This window comes from Ictidomys tridecemlineatus, chromosome 4 (assembly GCF_052094955.1).
Source record: "Ictidomys tridecemlineatus isolate mIctTri1 chromosome 4, mIctTri1.hap1, whole genome shotgun sequence".
NCBI lineage: Eukaryota > Metazoa > Chordata > Mammalia > Rodentia > Sciuridae > Ictidomys > Ictidomys tridecemlineatus.
Window position 1 is genome coordinate 50,499,804 of NC_135480.1, and position 9,277 is coordinate 50,509,080.

The following is a 9,277-nucleotide window of genomic DNA, read 5'->3' on the forward strand; positions in this document are numbered from 1 at the left end:
AAATAAATTACATCTGTACTAATAGATGTTTTTTTTCTTGTTATTCCCTACGTTATACTGTATAACAGCTATTTACATAATATTTACATTATATCAAATATTATAAATAATGTAGAGAAGATTTAGAGCATATAGGAGGGTTTTAGTCAGCTTTTGTGTTGCTGTGACCAAAAGACCTGACAAGAACAACTTAAAGGAGGAAAAGTTTATTTTTGGCTCACGATTTCAAAGGTTCAGTCCATGGTTGGCCGACTGCATAGCTCTGGGCCTGAGATAAGGAAGAACATCTTGGCTTAAGAGTGTGGCAGAAGAAAGCAGATCAGGACATGACAACCCAGAAGCAGAATTAGGAACAAAATAAATGCCAAAGTCCCATCTGCAGTGTCCTACCTCCTCTAGCCACACTCCGCCTGATCAGTTACCACCCAGTTAATCCACATCAGTGAATTAATCCACTGATTAGGTTACAGCTCTCACAATTCAACTATTTCACCCCTGAACACTCCTGCATTGTCTCACACATGTATTTTTTTTTTGTGGGGGGGACACCTATCTAAACCATAACATAGCAGTCTATGCACAAGTTACATACAAATATCATGCCATTTTATAAGAGGAACTTGAGCATCCACAGATTTGGGTATCCACAGGGCGTCCTGGAACCATCTCCCACAGATACCAAGAGATGTCTGTATTTGCTATTTTGGTGCATAGTGGGTATTCAATAAATTGAGGTAGGAGTTTGGAGATGTCAAGATGGCAGAGGCAGGGTACAAGAAAAAATGCTAGCTGGAGTACAAGACCAATGAGTCATCATGTCCTTATTATGATAGGCTGCATTATTATGACAAATGTCACTGAGGGCTTATCGCCCATGGCAACTCCCACCACAAGTCCTATATTCTAATTAGATAAGAACAAATTAACCAATGGGAACAAATGGTATACCAAGGCACAGTTCAGCATACGAGATAAGAGTTGCCCAGACATGGGGCCTTAAGCCACTCTCTCTCTCTCGGCCCACCCAGCTCTAGTTTATGGAGTGTTATTTTCACTTGCATTTTCAATAAATTTATGTTCTGACAGTTACTTCTGCATGTCTTTCTCAAGAACCTGGACTCTAACTGGATGCCCCCAGGATCAAAATGGTTTTGGAGAAAAAGAGAAAAAAATGAATAAATGATTACAGTGAATGCATATAGCCTAAGGCCAAGTACCTGATTAAAACATATTAGTTGTGTAAGGGTCCAGCGAAACGTCGGAGTAAGAGACCACAAGAGACTGTCTTATGCAAAAGCAGAAGGGTGGGTTTATTTGGAGACCAGCATGCTGGGGCTCCCTCTATAACAAAGAGAGAGAGAGCCCTGAGAACCGCTTGAGCAGAGCTTATATACTTTTCTTGGAGAGGGCAGGGAGGGAAGTTCATTGATGGGTCAGGGTGAGTGGGCAGTTTGCCTGCAACCGAGTGAGGGAGTGCATCCTGCAGTTTGGCAGTTGGGGACAGCACATCCTGGGAACAAGATTAGCAAAGAGTTCACAGTTGGGGACAACACATCCTGGGAACAAGATTTCAACAGTGTTTTGTTAAGCATATAGAAAAAAGAGTGACAAGTACCTATTTTATTAACCTTTCATTCCCCACTTTTTCTTCTGGCTACTTTTAATCATAAAAGTGATCATTGGGGGGTGTCACCTTCTGTGTCTGCTAGTGGGGTATATTGTTGTCTGATTACCATAAGTTTGACTTGTCCAATTTGGGATTGGAGAAAGGAAATTACACGATTGAGCAAACAGGGTCCTAGAGTTAGCAACAATATAAGAATTATTAGAGGGCCGGCCAGGGCTGATAAAAGTGTAGTTAACCAGGGGGATTGTGTGAACCAAGACTCGTACCACCCTTTTTGGGCATCTCTCTCTCTCTGACGCTCTTCAAGGCGTTTTTTTAGTTTACTCATAGATTCTCTTACAATTCCAGTATGGTCGGCATAAAAACAACATTTTTCCCTCAATGCAGCACAAAGGCCCTTTTTTCTCATGAAGAGGAGGTCCAACCCTCGCCTGTTCTGTAAAACAACTTCAGAGAGAGAGGTTAAAGATTCCTGCAAAGCTGTGATGGAGGTTTTCTAATATCTTTAAGTTTTGGTCCATTGCTGTTTCTAATTGGGTCATTTGTCGTGTCCCATGGACCAGGGCAGTGGTTCCTGTGCCCACCCCTGCAGCAATTCCCATTTCTAATAAGATGGCTAAAGCGAGGGATACAGGTTCCCGGTGAAACCGGGTTGTATGCCCCCCTATTTGATCTTTAAATGAACCTGCGTCATGATAGAGCATTCTGGGAAACATCTGCACCATTACATAATTAATCACATCTGTTGACCATTTTATGAAAACATAAATAATGTTTAAGTATATAGAATTATACTGTTGTAGGGATGGATAAGGCAAGGCACCTAAGATAGCACTGAAGACAGGGAAACAGTTCTATTTGGCTGCAACCGGATTCAGAGGGCATTGCTTCCGCTGTAATCAATTAATCCCCTGAACCCCAAGTTTAGGCAGCTTTAGAACTCCGTACTCAGCATGTAAGGGAAAGGGCTCAGAAGTTCACAGTCTGCAGAAGTTCACAAAAAGCAGTTTTTGTTTCTGTTATTTTTTTTTTTTTCCTGTTCTGGGCAAGTTAACTTTTTAAGGACACACCTGGGAGGGGGAGAATTTTTTTTTTTTTTTTTCCTTGCCAGCTGTTACCATGGCGCCCAGTTGATAACTTTTTTATCTTAGAAATGTAGCCATCTCTGTGAAGCCTCAGCTCAAGGCCAGAGGCCCTGTTCACATATTTTGTGAAAAACTAGTAAGGGGGTGTCTAGCTTAGGAGTGCTGATTTTTCCAGCCAGTGGCCAAGTAGAACAGGGCAACATGAAAAGAGGAAGTTTATCTATACTGAACTCTTTTATAGGGACTCTTTTGCTGAAAGTCCTAAAGTCAGCCATAGTGAAGACTTCTGGAGAAGGTCAGTTAAGACTTTTCTGTGGGCCTGGTACAGAGGGGGAGGACAGGGAAGGCGGTGCTGAGAGCAGCTCCGTGGATCTGAGAATGAGGAAGGAGAGATGTAGAAGAATAATGGGAAAGGGGTTTGGGATTTTCTTAGCAATAAAAACTTGAGTAGTAGAACAGGTAGAGCAGAGGGGAAGACTGGAGTGAGTATCCCAAAAAGCCTGTGAGGGACTTTAAATTTTTAGTAACCTGTTTTCAGTGATGACAAAGCAACTTTAAAGGCCATTTTCATTACATTTTGGATAGTCCTGGTGGGTCCCGGTGTGGGCACTGAGAGGAGAAGAGAGGAGTGAATGGGTGGAGAGATACCTCAGTACCTGTTACTTCAGCAAGGGGGCAATGGTCTGAGAACTGGTGGAGGTTTGGGTTCCATCAGGTAGCCCCTGTATGTTTACATCCTTATGACTTACAGAAGAAGTCGGATTTTCCCCCACACAGCCATGACTGTTTGTGGCTTTGATAGTCTTTACCGCTGTAGGTGTTATAAGTAGCACCTGGTATGGTCCTTTCCAGCAGGGTTCTAGGGATGACACCTGATGTCGTCTTACATAGATGAAGTTTCCCACTTGATATCGGTGTGGAGTCCCTTCATCCCCAGGTTGGTAGGCAGTGGTCAGCTGTTTCCACGGGTATCACTGAGTTTTTTTTTTAAAAGCTTTAAGTCTGTCAAGCAAGAGGGTGTGAAAGGAATTGTTAGGTCTTAGAGTTGGGGTCAGGTCCCTTATTGGAGGAGGGGCATCATAGAGAATTTCATAGGGGGTTAGGTTACACAAAGAAACAGAGGGAGTATTTCTTGCACGAAACAATGCATAAGGCAGGAGCATAGTCCAATCTTTTATGCCGGTCTCTAAGCTTAATTTTGTCAAGGTCTCTTTAATGGTTCTATTTATTTTTTTTATCTGTCCTGAGCTCTGGGGTCTATAAGCGCAATGCAACTTCCAATTAATCCCCAGGGTCCTGGCTAACCCCTGACTTACCTGGGCCATGAACGCCGGTCCATTATCGGACCCTATTACCTTAGGCAGGCCGTATCTTGGAAAAATATTTTCCAGGATCTTTTTGACCACCATTTGCGCCGTTTCTTTTTTTTTTTTTTTTTTGTGGGGAAGGCTTCAATCCATCCTGAAAATGTATCTACAAAGATTAGGAGATATTTAAGTCCATACCTTGCTGGCTTAATTTCAGTAAAGTCCACTTCCCAGAATTGTCCTGGTCTGGTTCCTCGAAGGCGCCTTCCTATAGGAAGCTTGGAGGGGTAAGCATTAACCAATGGACAGACCCGACAGGCTTTTGTTACCCATTCAGCTATTTCCTTTTGTTGTGAGCCGGTTAGTGGAAAACTCTGTTCCTGATCCTTTAGAAATGCCTGCAGTTTCTTTGAACCAAGGTGAGTGAGTTGGTGTACATTTTTAATGTAGTGTAGGGCTTTCTGAAATTGCAAGTTGGGTTCAGTGTAGTCAAGGAGTTCAGTGTCAGTGTCCTCAGATGTTAAGTTGTCGGGGTGCTCTGATGTAGTTAAATCTCCTGACTCATATTTCCCCCATATGGAAAGTGTTAACATGGTTACTCTGTTTAGGGCTGTCAATTTAGCCTCTTCATTTGTCCTCTTGTTAGATGGGGGTGGTATCTGCACAACGGTTTGTTTTCTGGGCTCAGTGAGCCATTGTTTATCGCCCCTAAGGGAATAGTCCAGGAAGATTACTTCTTGCTGGCAAATTTGGGCCTTTTTGGCAGAAGCTCGGATAATAGTGCTTGGGTCCCAGACTTACAGTTTTCCTTGGAGTCTGCTGCCAGTAGCAGGTCATCCACATATTGGAGTAGGGTGACTTCAGGGTGCATGGTTCTGAAGTTATTGAGATCTCTGTGGAGAGCTTCATCAAAAAGAGTGGGGGAGTTTTTGAACCCCTGTGGGAGTCTGGTCCAAGTTAGTTGACCGGACGTTCCGGTTTCTGGGTCTACCCACTCAAAAGCAAACAGCAATTGACTATCTTTATGTAGAGGCAAGCAAAAGAAAGCATCTTTTAAGTCCAGAACAGTATACCATTTTCGCTCAGGGTTCAGGGTGCTAAGCAGATTGTACGGATTAGGTACTGTGGGGTGAATGTCCTGCACTCTGTTGTTGATCTCTCTTAAGTCTTGAACAGGGCGATAGTCCCCAGTTCCTGGCTTTTTTACTGGTAGCAGGAGAATGTTCCAGGCCAATTGACAGGGCTTCTTTGCTCAGAGGATATTGTTTAATATTAATTGGGGAGGCTGAGGTTTTTAACTCCACCATTATTGGAGGTTGTTTCACAGCTAGGCCTAACCCAGGAGTTTCTGCCCAGGCATCTGGGTAATCTGTTATCCATTTCTGAGATAGCTTGCCTGTTTGATCAGTCTTGGGGGGTGTGAAGAGTTGATGTTCATCTTCTACTGACATAGTTAAAGCCATGACTATAGGAGTTTTTACTGAAGGATTTAGAAATTCCATTTGGGGGCCTTCAGGGTTAAAAGTTATTCTGGCCCGGAGTTTGGTGAGTAGATCTCTGCCCATTAATGGGGCTTTCTGGGATCACTAGGAAGGAGTGATGGACTTTTCCTTTCCCCAGGTCCATGGTCCTCTTAGTTGTCCAAGCCCAATATTTACTGTTATTAGCCCCTTGAATTTGAGACATTTTAGTTGATAGAGGGCCCAAGGGGGCCTTAAGGGCTGAGCATATTGCCCCTGTATCCACTTCAAAGTTTACTGGGGTCCCCTCCACTTCAAAAGTTACCCTGAGCTCGGGGAGGGGATCTGAGCCCTGACTTTCCTAGTCATCCTCCAGAGTTAGAATGGCTGGCTGGCGTGGCTGTTTCTTTCTAGGGCAGTCTTTGGCCCAGTGTCCTTTTTTTTTTACAGTAGGCACATTGATCTGAGGCCAGATGTGGCTTCTGGCGTGGACCCAGGTATCTCTTTCTGTCTCCCTGTCTCTTAACTTCTGGCCTATTTGTTGTTGTGACCAGGACCTTAGTCAATGCCTCAGTCTGTCTTTTGTTTCTTTTATCCTCCCTTTGCTCCCTTTCTTTCTCCCTCCTTTGTTCCTTCTCTTCCTCAGTTTCTCTTTTATAGTATACCTTCTCAGCTTTTCTGACTAAATCTCTCAAAGTCATATCTTGTAATCCATCTAAGCATTGTAACTTTTTTTTTTTAATATCTAGGGAAGCTTGCCCAATAAAGGCCATCGTGACAGATGCCTTTTGATCCTCTGCCTGAGGATCAAAAGGAGTATATCTCCTATATGCCTCCATAATTCTCTCCAGAAACATAGAGGGTGATTCATTAGGCCCCTGAATAATCTCTCTTACCTTGGTCAAATTAGTTGGCCATCTAGCGGCTGCTTGGAGACCCGCTATTAGAGCCCGGCAATAAGTGGACAGATGCTCCCTACCTTCAAAGGTGTTGGGGTCCCAGTTGGGTCGGTTCAAGGAGAAGTCAGGTTCGATTATGTTGGGAAGTTGTGTTGGTCGCCCATCTGGTCCAAGGACATTTTTTCTTGCTTCCAGGAGGATTCTCTTTCGTTCCTCTGTCGTGAAGAGAGTGCCTAAGAGTTGTTGGCAGTCATCCCAAGTAGGCTGGTGTGAAAACATCAATGACTTGATCAGACCTGTGAGCCGGGTGGGGTCCTCGGAAAAAGGGGGATTGTTATTTTTCTAATTATATAGATCTGAAGAGGAGAAAGGCCAATACTGGTAGGCTTGCATTTTTCCACCATGGTCATCCTCTATCATTGGCCCATAAGGACGGAGGGGAAGTATTATGGGGGCTTCAGGGTTTTTAATCATTCGCTGCCGGCGAGTTCCTTTAGCCGGGCCAGCTTCCTCCAGGGGAGGAGGGGCTATGTGTGCCGTGGGTTGGTCATCTGTAGGGCACTGAGCTGGCTTAACCTCCTGTGGTGGAGAAGCTGAGTCAGCAGCAGGGGAATCTCTTAGAGGGTGTTGGGGGTTGGGGAATGAAGGCAGGGGATAAGGAAAGGGAGGAGAGTCCAGCAGAGTCAAATCTTGAGACTCAGGGAGAACAAAGGGTGGAGGAGGAGGTTTGAGAGATAGAATCGTAGGGGGAGGGGTAGGAGCAGGAACAGGGACAAGAAAAGCCTTCACCCAGGGAGGAGGAGATTCACAAAGGTCCTGCCAAGTTAAGATATACGGCTGTTGATCTGGATGGCTATGTGGTCCCGGCTGAAAAACAATATCTCTAATTTTTCGAATTAGTGGGGAGTAGAAAGATCCTTCTGGAGGCCATCCAACTCCAAAGGCAGGCCATTCTGAGGCACAAAGAGTCTGCCAGGTCCGACATTTTACTGAAAAAGAAAGATTCTGAGCCCTTATGCGGACTTCAGCCCAGTGATCAAGGGTCAGGGACAGAGGCGTGGAATGACTCTGTCCCATAATGAAAGTTACTTGAACAAAGACAGGGACAATACAAATGACAAATGTGACACCAACACGGACACACAATGAACACACAATGAACAGTAAACGTGTAACACAAATCCAGAGGCAAAGATTAAAAACAGACAGTGAATTCAACCTGAGAGAAAGAATAGTTGCCGGCAAAACCAGACGGGTTGGCAGCAGAATACAGATGAGGGCACCTCCGTCCCTCCCAGATGGGGGCACCTCCGTCCCCCCCAGAGTCTCCCAAAGCGTCCCTTGAGGAGACGTGGTCTGTGGCTTCAGGGACACGTCTATCCACCACCGCCAGGGAGAACTTACGCTCTCCGCTGACAACCACACTCTGCCAACCCAAAACCAGAAAACCAGAAGACAGATGAGGGCACCTCCGTCCCTCCCAGATGGGGGCACTTCCGTCCCCCCCAGAAGCTCTGAGAGCTTTTGCTCTTCTCTGAGCCAAAAACCAGAAGCCAGAAACCAGAAGCCAGACAATCACAAAGGAAAAACAAGGAGGAGAAGAAGAAGGAGATAAGGCGCCATACTTACCCCCCTAAAGGAGTCTTGTTGAGGTCTCCCTGTCCGGCGATGATGCACCAAATGTAAGGGTCCAGCGAAACGTCGGAGTAAGAGACCACAAGAGACTGTCTTATGCAAAAGCAGAAGGGTGGGTTTATTTGGAGACCAGCATGCTGGGGCTCCCTCTATAACAAAGAGAGAGAGAGCCCTGAGAACCGCTTGAGCAGAGCTTATATACTTTTCTTGGAGAGGGCAGGGAGGGAAGTTCATTGATGGGTCAGGGTGAGTGGGCAGTTTGCCTGCAACCGAGTGAGGGAGTGCATCCTGCAGTTTGGCAGTTGGGGACAGCACATCCTGGGAACAAGATTAGCAAAGAGTTCACAGTTGGGGACAACACATCCTGGGAACAAGATTTCAACAGTGTTTTGTTAAGCATATAGAAAAAAGAGTGACAAGTACCTATTTTATTAACCTTTCAGTTGAATGTGATTTTCATCATTTGGAGAATGAGAATGGTATATAAATATGAATAATACCCACTGCATAAGGTTGCTGTTTGTTAAAATAAAGTGACATGGCAGAGTACCTGTCACATGCTGGCATTCAATATCTATTCACTGTTATCAATATTATTATTATCATTATTATTATTATTATTATCAACTTCAAAGGCTTCAGGATTTTTACAATGTGGTTAGTTTGAAAGGAGGAAAAGAGAAATCACTGTCTCCTAAAACATTCTCATGGCTCAGTTCTTCAAACCACAGTAGGTAGGGTGTGTTCTCTAAGTTGGGGGTGAGGGAGAGCAGCGAGGGAAAGCACAGAGATAATTGAAAGAACAGTGTGGGTTGCCAGTTGCTTTGCAAGATCATAGAGTCTAGATCAATTCCAAGTCATGCTTTATTGCAAGGAGGTCAGCAGCATGGAGGTATAGGAAGCCCAGTGTGACCAGCTCCAGGCTGTTGTTCTTGAAAGCCTGAGATATTTCAGGGGACAAGCCAAATTTCCACCTTTGAATACAGGATACATGGCATTCTCAACAATGGCTTCATTTCTATGCAGAGTTGTTTGCTTCACGAGGCAGGAGGCGAGAGGCGAGCTCACAGAGGCAAAGCTGAGCAAAGGGAGTGGCTGCTTAAAATGTCATCCCGATAATAAAAGATGGAGCAGATTTTGCAAAGCCATTGTTCTGTTAGATAATCATTGGACTAAGCCTGGCACGTATTTGGTGTCATCTGTGATTTCCCTGTCCCAGAAGCTCTGAGTAAGATGGATTGGGATTGCCACTCCATGACTATGG

The 9,277-nt window shown here is 44.7% G+C and overlaps 1 long non-coding RNA gene across 1 annotated transcript; it reads right to left on the bottom strand.

Annotated features, from left to right (window-relative positions):
- Window positions 1-1,286: 1,286 nt before the first annotated feature.
- Window positions 1,287-8,449, bottom strand: LOC144377095 (uncharacterized). The gene is made up of 2 exons (XR_013437756.1): window positions 8,008-8,449; window positions 1,287-6,642 (listed from the first exon to the last, which is right to left on the bottom strand). It is a non-coding gene; the product is annotated as an uncharacterized LOC144377095 (long non-coding RNA).
- Between the last annotated feature and the right edge of the window lie 828 nt (window positions 8,450-9,277).